This window comes from Talpa europaea, assembly GCF_964194135.1.
Source record: "Talpa europaea genome assembly, chromosome: X".
In the NCBI taxonomy this organism is placed as follows: Eukaryota; Metazoa; Chordata; class Mammalia; order Eulipotyphla; family Talpidae; genus Talpa; species Talpa europaea.
The window spans coordinates 44,013,079-44,029,015 of record NC_140081.1 but is presented as its reverse complement, the minus strand read 5'-3'; the positions used below and the strand labels follow the sequence as shown (position 1 = coordinate 44,029,015).

The following is a 15,937-nucleotide window of genomic DNA, read 5'->3' as shown; positions in this document are numbered from 1 at the left end:
AAAGATATACAGCTGGGACTACATCAAATTAAAGAGCTTCTGCACAGCAAAAGAGACAATAACCAAAACAAAGAGAAACCCCACTGACTGGGAGAAAATTTTTGCACCCAACACTAATGATAAAGGACTGATCACAAAAATCTACAAAGAGCTGATGAAACTCAACAAAAACAAAGAAAATAATCCAGTCAAAAAATGGGCAGAAGAGCTAAAAAGAAACTTCTACAAAGAGGAATTGCAAACGACCAACAGGCATATGAAAAAATGTTAAACATCACATGTAATCAGAGAAATGCAAATCAAAGCTACAATGAGATACCATCTTACACCAGTGAGAATGGCCCATATTAAAAAAAAAAAAAAAAAAAAAAAAAAAAACTAGCAACAACAAATGTTGGTGAGGATGTGGAGAAAAAGGATCTCTCCTGTACTGCTGGTTGGAGTGAAAAAGGTCCAACCACTATGGAAAGCTGTGTGGAGACTCCTCAACCTACTAAAAATAGAATTTCCATATGATCCAGCAATTCCACTCGTAGGTATTTAACCAAACGTCACAGAAATATTAATTCAAAAGGGCGGGCCTCCCCTGGTGATGCAGTGGTTGTACGCTGTGCTCGAGGTTGCCTGCAGCCTCTGCAGCAATGGTTCATTCCCCGGCCGCCGGTGAGGGTCCCACAAAAAAAAAATCAAAAGGAAACCTGTACCCCTATGTTTATAGCAGCACTATTTACAATAGCTAAGCTATGTAAACAACCCAAATGTCCAAATATAGATGACTTGATCAAGAAGATGTGGTACATATACACAATGGGATATTACTCGGCATTCCAAAAAGATAACTCATGCAATTGCAGCAGCATGGATGGAGCTGGAAGGGATCATGCTCAGCGAAATAAGCCAGAAAGAAAAAGAAAAATATCGGATGATCTCAATCATAGCATGAATATAGAAAACCTAAATAAGGGACCAGGAAAAAGACTAATTTTAATAAAGCAAAAATCAAAATCAACAAGCAACTATAAACCAAAGACACACCAATGGGGGGGGCGAGAAGTGGAGGGATCAGGGCCAAAATAAGGGGTGTGGGAGTTGTACGGGGAATATAACAAAATGTAAATGCATATATTGTGCAAAAATAGAAAACAATATATGAATTATAGAATATAAAATATACCCACATGTATTCCAAACAGAAATTATATTTTGAGAAGAAAGATATCATTTTAGATTTTTGGAAAGCTATTTATTGTCTGGTTTCATAAATGATAGCTAGTTATTTGTAGTTGTTTCAGCATTTACTCTACTATAACATATTGTTTTGTTTGAAGGAAATCAAGAAAAATCTGACCTCACTTATGGATTTGTATAGTCTTCTTTGAGACTATACTAAAAGTCATCAAGTATAGTTTTTTTTAAGGATAGTTGAAATATGGAACCAGAAATCATATCAATAAACTTTGCATATGCTGGTACATTAAAATCCATCAGTTTATCTTGCATTTTGAATGAAACATTTACCCAGGTAAGGTTTTGATTTTTTTTATTTGGAAAATGTTAGTGAGCTTAGTCATGCAAAGCCCACATGTACATTTCATTACACGTAATAATACAAAAATTACATTTTAATATTACCATCAATCTTATCAAAAAAGGTATATTAAAACAAGTTTCAGGTGGCCAATTACTAGTATTTTAAAATTCTCATTTTCATTTGAAAGCTCAAATTTTGTCATTTGCATCAAATGTTGTCCATTGTTTTCCTTGAAATGATAGGCTCATATCACTCATTTGGAGGAAATTTTCTGCCAAATAGCCAAGTCTGGAAAACCATAGTGTATCTATCAATCAAAATGCTGTTCTATGAAGGAAAAGACCTAGTGAGGTCTTATTCACTAACCAACAGTAGGCAAGTGAATCAAGAATATGTGGTATATATACACAAAGGAATACTACTTAGTTACTAAAAAAAGATGGAATCTTGCCAATTGCCACACCATGGATGGACCTGGAGGGGAGTATGCCAATTGAAATAAGTCAAAGGACAAAGAGAAATACAAGGCAATTTCACTCATATATGGCATATAGAGAAACAAAACAAAGGGACATATAAAACTAAACCAAAACTAACTCTAGAAGAATGATTACAGAATTGAAACTTCTAGAGGGGCAGGGAGAAAAGGAAGAACTGATCCTAATGGACTATGGTAGAGAATTATGGGTTCATACATTTGAAGAAGTGTGAAAATATACTTCTTAAACTTATATAGTGTTTTAAACCAATATTACCTCAATAAAAAACAATACATTAAAAAATAAAGAAAGCAGCTTGTTAAGTCTGCAACTCTTAAGTACTTTTCTGTGAGACAACCATCATATTTTGTTATGTAGAGAGGTGTATATGAATAATTCCCATTTGGGGGCCTCCCCAGTGGCACAGTGGGTTGAGCTCAGTGTTGTGAAGCTGTCTGCAGCCTCTGCAGCATGGGTTCGTTTCCTGGCTGGCCAGGGAGATTCCTATGGCGCGACAGACCTCTCCTATCTAGCTTGCTGCTCCCCTCAGCAGTGCTTTCGGTCCATCTGCCTGTTCTGCTACCCACTCTGTGGTGAATCCTCTCACCCTCCCCGCATCTCTGGCCTGTACCTCAGTTCTTGTATAAAAACAAATAAATCTTTAAAAGAAAAGAAATTCTCCCTTACCAAATATTTCCTTCTCATTCTTCTCTCTACCCTTGCCATATTGTTATAAAGAGGTTGGTTATTATGAAAATGGCATACTCCTCACCTTACCTCTATCCACTACAATTTGGTTTTCCTTCATACCACTTGACAAAATTGTTCTTGTGAAGGTCACAAAGCACCTTGTTTAAATCTAACAAAACTTTTCAATTCTCATTCTATTTGTCCTCTCTGCTACATTTAACATCAGTGACCACTTCTTCCTCCTTAAAATTCTTCCCTTCACAATATCTTAGTTCTCCTGTTTCTTGGCTTTTTCTTTAATTAGTCTGCTCTTTTAGTTCTTATTGGAACCAAATTGCTTCTTTTTGGTTCTTACTCAGTGCTAGGCTTTTTCTATATTTTATAAACACACTTACCAGGGACCTTCAGACATGCTTATAACTTTAAATAGCATCCTGTTGCCAATAACTCGCAAGTCCTTTTTTTTTTAATAAATTTTATTTTTATAGTCCTCATACAATTGCAACCCCCTTATTTTGACCCCAATCCCTCACCTCCCCGCCCCCCACTCCCCATAGAGTGTATCTGTTTCATAGTTGTTTGTTGATTTTGATTTTCACTTTCTTACCGTTACTCATTTTCCTGGTCCCTTATTTAAGTTTTCTAGATTCCTGCTATGAGTGAGACCATCCGGTATTTTTCTTTTTCTTTCGGGCTTATTTCGCTGAGCATGATCCCTTCCAGCGCCATCCATGTTGCTGCAAATTGCATGTGTTTATCTTTTTTGAATGCTGAGTAATATTCCATGGTGTATATGTACCACATCTTCTTGATCCAGTCATCTATTTTTGGGCATTTGGGTTGTTTCCAAAGCCTAGCTATTGTAAACAGTGCTGCTATAAACATAGGGGTTCAGGTGCTCTTTGGAATTGATGTTTCTGTGCCTTTGGGTAAATACCTAGGAGTGGAATTGCTGGATCATATGGAAGCTCTATGTTGAGTAGGTCCAGAAATCTCCACACAGCTCTCCATAGTGGTTGGACCAGTTTGCACTCCCACCAACAGTGCAGGAGAGTTCCTTTTTCTCCACACCCCTTGCCAACATTTGTTGTTGCTCGTTTTTTTAATATGTGCCATTCTCACTGGTGTAAGATGGTATCTCATGGGGTTTTTTTTTGATTCGCATTTCCCTGATTACAAGTAATGTTGAACATTTTTTCATATGCCTGTTGGCCATTTGCATTTCCTCTTCAAAGAAGTTTCTTTTGAGCTCTTCTGCCCATTTTTTGACAGGATTATTTTCTTTGTTGTTGTTGAGTCTCATCAGCTCTTTGCAGATTTTTGTGATCAGTCCTTTATCATTAGTGTTATGTGCAAAAATGTTCTCCCAGTCGGTGGGGTTTCTCTTTGAACTAAACATAAGACCTGAAACCATAAAATACATAGAAGGAAATATAGGCGAAACACTACGAGATATGCACATCAAAGACATCTTTACAGATACATCACCCGAAGCAGTGATATTGAACGCAAAGATAAACAGCTGGGACAACATGAAATTAAAGAGCTTCTGCACAGCAAAAGAGACAATAACTCTCAAGTCCTTCTCTCTTGAGTGCACCTACATATTCTGAGCTCCAGATTTACTAGTCCCGTTACCCACTTAACATTGTCATCTCAATGTCTCTCTGGCATGTCAAACAACATTTTCAAAATCAATTCCTGGATTAATTCATTTTTCCCAATCGAAATCTATTCTTTCTTTACCTGCCTTTTCTTAGTATTGTAACTTCATATTCACAACTGCTCATGTCAAAAGACCTAGGCATCATTTAAATATCTCTTTCTCTTTTATTCACTATTCTAGTATATTGGTAAGCCCTATCAATTCTACATGGAAAATATGCCCACAAACTGTGCATTCTGTTCCTATCTATGGCTGTCATTTAAATCTAAGTCACTACCATCTCTCTCTTGAACTACTTTAATAGCTTTAATTGTTCTTGTTTCTACTACTTTAATTGTTCTTGTTTCTTTTCATCTTATTCTATAGTAAATTATCCACATGGAAACCAGGGTGATATTTTAAAAACATAACTTAGGTCATGCTACACCCATTTTGAAATGGTTTCCTATTGTAACAAAAACTCAAAATACTTAATATGCCCTACAAGGGTCTATGTTATCGCCTAAGGTAACTTCTCCAGCAGCATCTCATATTTCTTCTCCTGTGTTAACACACTCCCTCCTATGTTGACATACTTGCTTTGATTCAAACATGCTATTCACCTCTCCATCTCAGGGTCTTAGCAATATATTTTCTTTTTTTATAATTTTATTTTTATATTCCCCATACAATTGCAAACCCCTGATTTTGACTCCAATCCCTCCTTACCCTGCCTCCCCCCCCAAAGTTTGTCTCTGGTTCATAGTTGTTTGTTGATTTGGATTTTTTTCTTTCTTATAATTATTCTTTATTTGTGTGTGTGTTTTGCCAATTATTTTTAATTTAAATATTTTATTTTATATAATTCTTACATCTTTTTTTCATCTTTGCACAATGTAGGCATGTTCATTTTGGCAATGTTCCCCATACAATGGCACCTCCCCCCTTATTTTGACTCTAGTCCTTCCTTTCCCTGCCCCTTCCTCCTACCCGCCTCCCCTAGTGTGTCTCTGGTTTATAGTTGCTTGTTGATTTTGATTTTTACTTTGTATTAATTAGTCTTTTTCCTGGGCTTTTATTTAGGTTTTCTAAATTCCTGCTATGAGTGAGGACCATCCGGTATTTTTCTTTTTTTTTCTGACTTATTTCGCTGAGCATGATCCCTTCTAGCTTCATCCATGTTGCTGCAAACTGCATGTGTTTATCTTTTTCGATTGCTGAGTAATATTCCATTGTGTATATGTACCACATCTTCTTGATCCAGTCATCTATTTTTGGGCATTTGGGTTGTATCCATAGCTTAGCTATTGTAAATAGTGCTGCTATCAACATAGGTGTGCAGGTGCCCTTTGGAATTACTGTTTCTGTGTTATTTGGGTAAATACCTAGGAGTGGAATTGCTGGATCAAATGGAAGCTCTATGTTTAGTAGGTCAAGAAATCTCCACACAGCTCTCCATATGAATGTCATTGAAATTTTTACATTTTCTTTTTAACTTGGACACCTTCTCTTTATTTCTTTGCATAGGTAATTTCTTATCTTTCAGCTTTAGCATTCCAGTTAAATTTTAATTCCTCAGAAAATGTTGTTTTGAGGCCCCAAGTTCAACCAAGCAGTTTCCATATTTTGATCCATTATCTCATTCTTTTATCTTCCCCTACCAGGCCCTGTCAAGTAATTCTCAATTGGAACAGACCATTCACAATTATTTTGGGTTTCAAAAGTATCAGCATTTCTGCCTCAGTCACCAGATGGACAGGGAAAGATTTTTGGATTTTAGAGTTCAGCAATTGGAGCTTCAAATATTTGCCCATGAACTCATAAACCATGATATGCAGTAATTTGTCAATTTTCAAGGAAATAATTAAATCAAATGTGGTGTGTTGGCATGAGTTACTAATAAGTAGGCCCAGCAGCATCTTTATCTTAACTTGGCTCTGCAGTTCTCTACTCATTGGCAGTAAGGTATCATGCTTAAATGTGTGGTATCTGGAGGAAGAATGACTTTTTTGTTTGTTTTTTATTAAAGTATATCATACACAGAGGGGAGTAAACAAATTATTTGTACAGATCACTGAATTTTAGAGAATGAACACACCTATGTAACAGCACTCGGATCAAGAGAGAGAACACCACCATCATACTAAAAGGAACCCTCAGGCTCTGTTACAGTAACTCCACCCTACTTCAATGAAAAATATTATCTTCTTGGGCCTCCCCGGTGGCGCAGCGGTTGAGCACCGGGTTGCAAAGCTGCCCGCAGCCTCTGGGCCTCTGTGGCGCCGGTTCGATCCCCGGCTTCTCCCCGGCCACCGGAGGAGGGTCCCACATGACGCGCAGACCTCTCCTGCTGCCCACTGCTCCCCTCAGCAGTGTACTTCGGTCCTTCTGCCTGTTCTGCTCCCCGCTCTGGCTCTGGTGAATTCTCTCACCCTCCCACGCTTCTGACTGTACCCAGTGCAAACAAATTAATTAATTAATTAATTATTTTTAAAAAAGAAAAATATTATCTTCTCTTCTAGTATAACAGATTAAAGAAGCCTGTTTTTGTAATTTGTATAAACATATATTCATATGTATTCTTGTTTCTAACTTCTTTTGATCAACATTATGTTTGTATTATTTATCCATATTATTCTAATAGTTTTAGCTAGTTTTCCATTGTATTAATGTACCAATTTATTTATCTAACCCATTCTGCTATTAATGGCCATATAAGTTTCTAGTTATTGGCAGTTATTTAATAGTGCTGCTATGAACATTAATTTGTATATCTGGTATAAATGCATATGCATTTCTGTTGATTATATGCCTAGGAATGAAACTGGTAGGTCATTGTACATACATATATTCAGATTTAGTAAATGTTATCAAACACTTTTCAAAAGTAGTCGTACCATTATTTTTATTTCCATCAGTAGTGTGTGAGAGTTCTAGTTACTCTATTCTCACCAACAGCTAGGTGTATTGTAGCTTTTATTTTATCAATTCTGATTGTTATGGACTGACATCTCATTATGGTTTCCCTTTGCAATTTATATATATATATATAAATTATATATACAATCATACCAAATATACACTTATATTTAGATTATTTTGCTCAATGTTATGTCTAGTCTATGATATTTGTCCATATGTACTAATTATGCTAGTTAGTTCACTACCCAGCATTTGAGTAGTTTTTGTGCATGTTTATTGGACATTTGACTATCTTCTTTTGTAAAGTGCATATTCAAGTAGTTCGCTCATTTTTTCTTTTTTCTGTTGGCATATCTATTGTCATTGATTTGTAGGATATATATTCCAGATACATCCTTTGACAAATATATGTATTGCAACCATATTCCTCCGATTGGGTTAAAGTGTTTCCTTTTTCACTTTCTTGTTGGTGCCTTTTATAAGCAGATGTTCTTAATCTTCATATGAAAATCAATCAGTTTGAAACATCATCTCAACACAATGAAGGCTAAAAATCATAAGATCACCTCAATAAATGCAAATCAATATTTGATAATATTCAACAATTTATGACAAAAACTGGATATAAAATGGGGAAAGAAGGAAAGTACTTCAATAAATTAAAAAGCATATATGATAAACCTACAGTCAGCATCAGTCAATGGTAAGAAACTGAAACCTGTTTTAAATTTAATTTAATTATTTATTTTATTCAGATAGCATTGTTAGAAGATTAGTTCCACAACTAATGGTTACCACACCATGCCTACCACCAAAATATCAGTTACCGTCTGCCACAAAAAAATGAAAGTTACTCTTCTCAGATAAAGAACCAAAAGAGGACGCTGGATATCACAATTACTATTCTGCTTAGTATTAGAAATCCTAGACAGAGCAATTAGACAAGAAAGGGAAATAAAAAAAAAAAAGAAATCCAAACAAAGGGGCCTCCCTGGTGGCACAGGAGTTAAAGAGAGCGCTATCAAGCTACTGCCAGCCACTATAGCACGAGTTCAATTCCTGGCTGGCCAGGGAGCAACCCACATGATGCAGCAGACATCTCCTGTCTCACCTGCTGCTCCCCTCAGCAGTGTATTCAGTAGATCTGCCTGTTCTGCTCCCCCCCACCTCTGGTGAATTCTTTCACCTCAAGCACCTCTGGCTTACATGCCAGTTCTTGTATGAATAAATAAATCTTTAAAAAAATCAAATAAAGAAGGAAGAAATGAAATTGTTGCTATTTGTAAATAGCGTGAATATTTGTTAAATATTAACAAATATTAAAACCTTATTAGAAACAAATAAGCACAGTACAATTGCAGGTGACAAAAATCAGTATACAAAAATTGGTTGCACATCTGTTCACAAACAACCATCAGAATAAGAAAAATGAAAGCAACCTTATTTACAAAGGCAACCAAAATCTTAAAATACATCAGTATAAATTTAACCATGGAAATGAGAGTCCTGTATGCTGAAATCTATAAACCACTACTAAAAGAAATTGATGTTACAAAAACAATGAAAAGATATCTCATTCTCAAAGATTGGAAGAATTTACATTGTTAAAATGTCATTTTCTCTAAAGAACATAGGAGTGATTCAATGGTATTCTTTTTTAAAATATTTATTTATTTATTTACATGTGAACCAGGGTACAGGCCAGACGCGTGGGAGGGCGAGAGGATTCACCAGAGACAGAGCAGGGCAACAAAACAGGCAGACTGACGAAATACACTGCTGAGGGGAACAGCAGGCATGAAAGGAGAGATCTGCTGTGCCATGCGGGACCCTCGCCGGCCAGGGATCTAACTGGCACTGCAGAGGCTGCGGACAGCTTCACAGCATTGCGCTCAACCACCTGCGCCACTAGGGGAGGCACAATTCAATGGTATTCTTAACAAAATCCCAACTCATTCTTCACAGACATAGGAACAAACAACACTAAAACTTATTTGGAACTATTAAGAGTCTCTGAATGGTGAAAAATCCTGAGGGGAAAAAAAAGAGTGAAAGTAGAGCTACCATGCTTTCTGGCTTCAAGGAATCAAGTGATAGTGAATAAAAACAAACACAAAGGTCAATGGAAAAAAATTGAGAGCCCAGAAGTAAACCCTCACATACACTGATAACTAATATATGATAAAGGGAGTATATATAGCTTTTGATCTGAAAGATTATGTACCTGAAACCTAAACTGTTATAATCCAATGTTGCCTCAATTAGGAGTGTGTGTGTGTTGATAAATATCAAACATTAAATATATACTATACCTATTTTTCATGTTTATCGCTTCATATACTGTTTTTAAAAATATTTTCTTTTCTAATCTTCCTGGATTTGAATAGTGGATCAATCACTTTCTATCTATATGAGCTTGGATTACTTAAACTCTTACCTAAACTCTCTAGTCTTCAATTTTTTTCATTAGAAGAATACTTCATTAAAAAAAAAATATCCATACCATTTTTCCACAGAGGCTGTACCAAATTGCAGCCCCACTAACAGTGGATGAGAAGTCTTTTTCTCCATGTCTTTATCAACCTTTGTTGTTTCCACTGTTTGTGGTATGTGCTGTTCTCACAGGGTTGAGGTGATATCTCATTATAGTTTTGATTTGTATTTCCCTTACAAGTGAATATGAACACGTTTCTTGTTCCTGTAGACGATCTCTCTGTCTTCAATTATAAAAATGGGGAATCCCATATGACTAAACAATACCTCTGCTATGTATTTACCCAAAGAATATGAGAGTGGTAATACAAAAAAATTTTAACTACTCCTATAGTTCATAGCAGCACTGTTCACAGTTGCCAAATCATGGAGCCAACCCAAGTGCTCTAGGGGAGATGATTGGATGAAGAAATTGTGGTATATATACTCAATGGAAGACTACCCAGTTATTTAAAAAAAATGAAATAGTGTCAGCTGGGACAAAATGGTTGGACATTTTATGGTGATTATGCAAAGTGAAATAAGTCAGAAAGTGAAAGACAGATTTCAGATGGTGTCACTTATCTACGTAGTATAAATAACCAAAACCACTACCACCACAAAATATATACTGAAAAATAAAGCAAAAAATAACTGCAGACTTAGTGAAAATTTTATTAGTTACCAGAAGGGACAGTGGGAGAGAGGAGGTAAGAGGGGAAGAAAGGGGATAAAACATTGACATGGGAGGTTTTGTGGAGAGTGAAAGAAGCGTGTGCACACATGGAGGGGTAAACATGTGAATGTTTCAGGACAATTTCTCCTTTAAATATCAAGATCTACTTTCCTTACATTACATAGAAGTTTTGAGGTTAGACTGATACCACTGCAGTTTATGTTTGATTTTTGAGCATTGAGAATTAAGATGATAAAGAAAACCTTGAGATGAAAATATTTTCTGAGTGTAGCATATTATGTTTTAGATGGTAACTAATGTACTTACTGATCTGGATTCTAAGTGTTGGGGAGGTGCTAGAAATGAGGGATGGAATTCCTAAGTAAAAATTTGCAAGAGGGGATTCTAAAGAACAGTGGAGAAGATAATGAACTATTAGTTGTTGATGTGATATATACAAGTAGAGTTAATGAGCAGGCAAGACAAAAATCTTGGTAAGATATAGAAATTTGAAGTCATTATTATATTGATTGTAGTTGAAATCCTAGGAGTAAAATAAATCTCCCAAGAACAGTGTCTAGAATCCCATGGATCTCCAACATTTAAAAAATAGACTGAGTAGAGAATGCAATAAAGAAACCAGCAAGGCAAGAAGAGAACCAGGACATGTTATCCTTATTATGGTAAGGAGGCATCAAAGTAGGATGCTAGAAGTCACAGGACAATATCAAACCAGTTATTCCCAATATCACAATAGGTGATGTGTGGGAAAAAGATACATGTGTAAAGGTGCCCAGTGTAAAAAGAAGTCCTACCTGCACATCACACCAGAACTCTATTTTTGGTCCCTGATATGCAGATCTTCCCTCATAAAGGACCCTGTATACCTTTGCTTTGGGAGCAGGTATCTTTTGAACATGAGCTTACTCTCTTCCATTCTTTGATCAATGAATGCAAACACATATATAAATATTTAATATGATACATATGTACATAAATATAGGTGATGTGTGGGAAATATATACATAAAATATATACATAAATATATATATATATAAATAGGTGATGTGTGGGAAAAAATACATGTATAAAGGTGCCTAGTATAAAAAGAAGTCCTACCTGCACATCACACCAGAACTCTATTTTTGGTCCCTGATATGCAGATCTTCCCTCATAAAGGACCCTGTATCCCTTTGCTTTGGGAGCAGGTATCGTTTGAACATGAGCTCACTCTCTTCCATTCTTTGATCAATGAATACAAACACATATATAAATATTTAATGATACATATATACATAAATATATTTTAAGAAAACACACACACACACACACACACATATATATATATATACACACACACACATGCATAGAAGGGTGACAGGGATCAGTAGAATCTTGTTACTCAGCAATCAAAAAAGATGAATGCATGCAATTTGCAGCAACATGGATGGAGCTGGAAGGGATCATGCTCAGAGAAATAAGCCAGAAAGAAATAGAAAAATATTTGATGGTCTGACTCATAGTAGGAAATTTAGAAAACCTAAATAAGGGACCAGGAAAAACCCTAATTCTAATAAAGTAAAAATCAAAATCAACAAGCAACTATAAATCAGAGACACACTACGGGGGGGGGGGGGGTGAGGAGGGAGTAGGATTAAAACAAGGGAGGTGGGAATTGTATGGGAAATATAACCAAGATAAAAATGCATACAGTGTGCAAAAATGAAAAATGTAAAATGTATAAAATAAATAAATATATGTGTGTGTGTGTGTGTGTGTGTGTATATATAATCTTGTAAAGGGCTACATGCAGTTGAAGAAAATTTAATCTGAGATAAACCACTGAATTTCACACTTCCATGGTATCTCGTATAGAACAAATTGGGAAAAGAAGCAGATTATACGAATTTAACAAATATTTATTGAGCACCTACTATGTTGATGACTTTTAACCCACGTCCACTAGAATACACCTGTAGTTAAAAAAGTTGGGTCTATAACTCCTTGGATTTAGGGAATCATGAGGTTCCCTCTTAGTAAGAGGCTGTGAAAAAGAACTTACTGTTGGATCTTGGCTTAATTGCATGATTTGTAGGAGGGTTGATGGACGTGGGAGTGGGGAGTGGGGGTAATTTTATGATATTGTTTTACTTTGTGTTTAGACAAAATTATGAAGTGGCCTTGTTTTGTTTCATTTTATTGTGGTCTCAGTAATCCTTTCTACGGTTGTGTTCTTTGAGATTATTTATGTCCAATGGGGGGATACAATGGACTGGTTATTATGTCAGACCATTTTGTATTAATATGGAGATTTAACTCAATGCCAGCTCAGCCTGGATGTGAGGTGCTGATTATTTTCTTTCTCACCTTCCTCCTTATGGCCAAAGACATATGGTATCAGGCTGTAGTACATTAATCTATGATATCCAGATTTTCACCACTGCCAATATTTTCTTTGAAATTTTGAGATTTTTCATTTGAAGGTAGATCTCAATGCTGTTACATTCACAAACATGCTAATGTGCATACCCAGTTCTATTTATCTAAAAACACATTACAAACAATCAAATATCTATTCTCTCCACATGTTGGTGGCTATTAATTTCATGGTTTGGAAATGAGAATAGATACCCCTTGAACTGTGAGGCAGCAATCTTTTTGTTACAGGGCAGTAGTAGAGCCCCCAAACCTGCCTGTTCTAAATAGGTTCTGCCATCCGCTGCATCAACACAAAACATATAAGACCTTTAATGGAAAGGAACTTTAATACAATCAGGGAACAATACAGAATAGACAAAGAATATAGTTTCTACATCAAGCACCCATAGTTACCCAACCCCTTGTGGGTAAAAGTCCATCCAAATGGTATTGACCCAGAGCAAGGCCCAAAAGCCTGCCACAAGTCTAAAGCACCTTTTGGAGGGGACCCATAGGAAAGGACCAGAAACAACCAGACAAATCTTGGAGGACAAGAGCAATATCAAAATCAAGATAAAAGCTGTCATTGTTGTCCTCCCCACGGGTCTCTCACCCACATCCGTTTCAACCAGTCCAACACCAAAAGGCAAGCATAATTTCTTCACATGTCTTTCTGCTCCATGTGCCTCTTTCAGGTCTCTTTCTGGCTCTCTACACTGCCTCCTTCCTTCTCAGTCTCTTCTCCAGCTTTTTCTCCTACCTGCTCAGCTCCACCCTCCTTTGGGTGGGGCAGAGAACCTGGAACTTCCCCTTTTCCTGGGCACCACCCTGTTAAAGTTTCATTATAGTTAACTTTAGCAAAGTAATACAAAGTAGTAATTAGCATTCTTTACTTGTTAACTCACAAGAAGACATGTTCAAAACTGCATTTTGTTAAAATTTCTATACTAAAATGTGGAAAAACTGAACTACACATATATTGAAAACTTAAAATTTCCTGAATTTTTTTCATACTCTTACCACTACCACAATTTACAGGGCAATACATATGATATAATGCAAAGAAAGAGAAAAAACTACAACAGATAAAAGACCTCAGGAATGTAAATCTAATTGGCATTATATGGCATTACCTAATAGCTGTACTTTTTGTGCAGTGTGGCAATACAAGAGTTGAACAAGAAATGTTTCCAGTTTCAGCTGCAATAACTTTTCTGATTATGGACAGATCTGTGGCAAATTTTTAAATTTCCTTTAATAGATTTGGGATGACTGTTTCAAAGTAACCTGTAGCTTTCCTGATAGCTCACTTGCTCTCCCTCTAAGAACTGTAGCACTTTTTTGCAAAATATTTTTTTAGAACCTTTTGCTATCACAGCCACCACTTCTACCACCAGATTCATAACCACCAAAACAGGACTGCCTGTGCTTCTTCCAACCAAACTGCCTCCCTTCATGGGTTCATAATTTGATTGCTGTTGTCCAATATAATTTCAAAAACCACTATAGTTTCTGCCACCACCATTAATGTCTGCCAAAGTTTCCTCCTTCATTATAACCATCATATCCTCCTCCACCACCATTATGCCCACCACTTGAGTTTCCATAACCCAGTCTAATACTACCATAGCCTCCTATATTACAACCAGGACCACCACCATAGTTGCCACCATGACCTCCTCCAAAACTATTTCTGATGTCACCATCTCTACCACCATAACATCCTCTTCCACCAAAGTTTCTACAACCGAGGTTACCTCTATGACCCATAATGTTGCTAGCCACACCACCACGACTTATTTGTAATCCAGCAGACTGCATTTCTTGTCTAGAAAGGGCCATTTTTATTTCACAATTATGCCCATTGGTAGTGTGATAATTATTTTTTAAAGATTTATTTATTTATGCATACAAGAGCTGGGGTACAGGCCAGAGGTGTGGGAGGGTGAGAGGATTCACCCAAGAAAGAGTGGGGAACAGAACAGGCAGATTGACCGGAGTACACTGCTGAGGGGAGCAGCAGGGTGAGGCAGAAGAGGTCTGCTGCACCATCTGGGTTGCTCCCTGGCTGGCTAGGAATTGAAGCTGTGCTGCAGTGGCTGTGGATAGCTTCATAGGTTGCATGTTAACCCTTGCGCCACCAGGGAGACCCTGGTAGTGTGGCATTTCTAAACAAAAATTTTATCTAGTGTATCATGAGTGTCAAAAGTTATGAAAGCAAATCCTCTCTTTTTTTTCCAGTCAGTCTTCCTTAACTTCTATGGTTGCTATATTGCCATACTTTTCAAAGTAATCTCTCAAGTTATATTTTTGTGTATCTTATTTAATGCCACCAAAATTTTTTTTTCTACACTGTTAAATGAAAAGACACTACAGGATCCTTTCTAGGAACAGCTCTCTTTGGTTCCATTACAAGCCAATTAACCTTGGTGCCAAGCACACATTGCTGCATCGACCTCTCCAACACAGCGGTAAGTCCACGGAATCAAAGGTCCTAGAACATTTTGCTTGGGGTCTCTTATCACCTCACAACCTGTATGTGTGCCCTATTTCTCAAAATGTTCTTTAAACTATCATCTGTAGTTTCACAGCTCCACCCATAAACAATTTTCTCAACTGCTTTGGTTGCCCACCCCCATGACTGCAGTGGGAGTTGGGCTGGGGCCATCTGGGTGGCAGTTTTACCTCCATTTTGAGACCAGAAAAGGATCTTCCAACTAGAGTTCAATATACCAGTACTTTACTATTATGATTATTATATTATTAAGATCAGGAGTGTGTGCATTAAATGTTTTCTGAAGTTGAACTTGATAATCTTTCCTCTTATTCTATGACTTACTGAACTAGCAGACATCACTGTGGATGATTAATAGCATTTTATGCTCTGGTCAGGATATATCAGTCAACTACACAGTTAGTTGTTAAAAACAAAATGACTATTAGTCCTTGTAATAGATTTTGATTATAAAACTCCAGGCAATGAAAGCATATGCCAGAATTCAGAGTTTATTTTGGAGAGCCAGGTGTTTTTGCTCTTAATCACAGACTGTTCTACTTGCCTTTAGTATTTCTAGAAATGTATCAAAAATTATATGCTGTAACAC

The 15,937-nt window shown here is 36.6% G+C and overlaps 1 pseudogene across 1 annotated transcript; it reads right to left on the bottom strand.

The window, feature by feature from the left end:
• Positions 1-14,189: 14,189 nt before the first annotated feature.
• Positions 14,190-15,524, bottom strand: LOC311187546 (heterogeneous nuclear ribonucleoprotein A3-like; annotated as a pseudogene). The gene is made up of 2 exons: positions 15,008-15,524; positions 14,190-14,720 (listed from the first exon to the last, which is right to left on the bottom strand). The product of its transcript is annotated as a heterogeneous nuclear ribonucleoprotein A3-like (transcript).
• Positions 15,525-15,937: the final 413 nt, after the last annotated feature.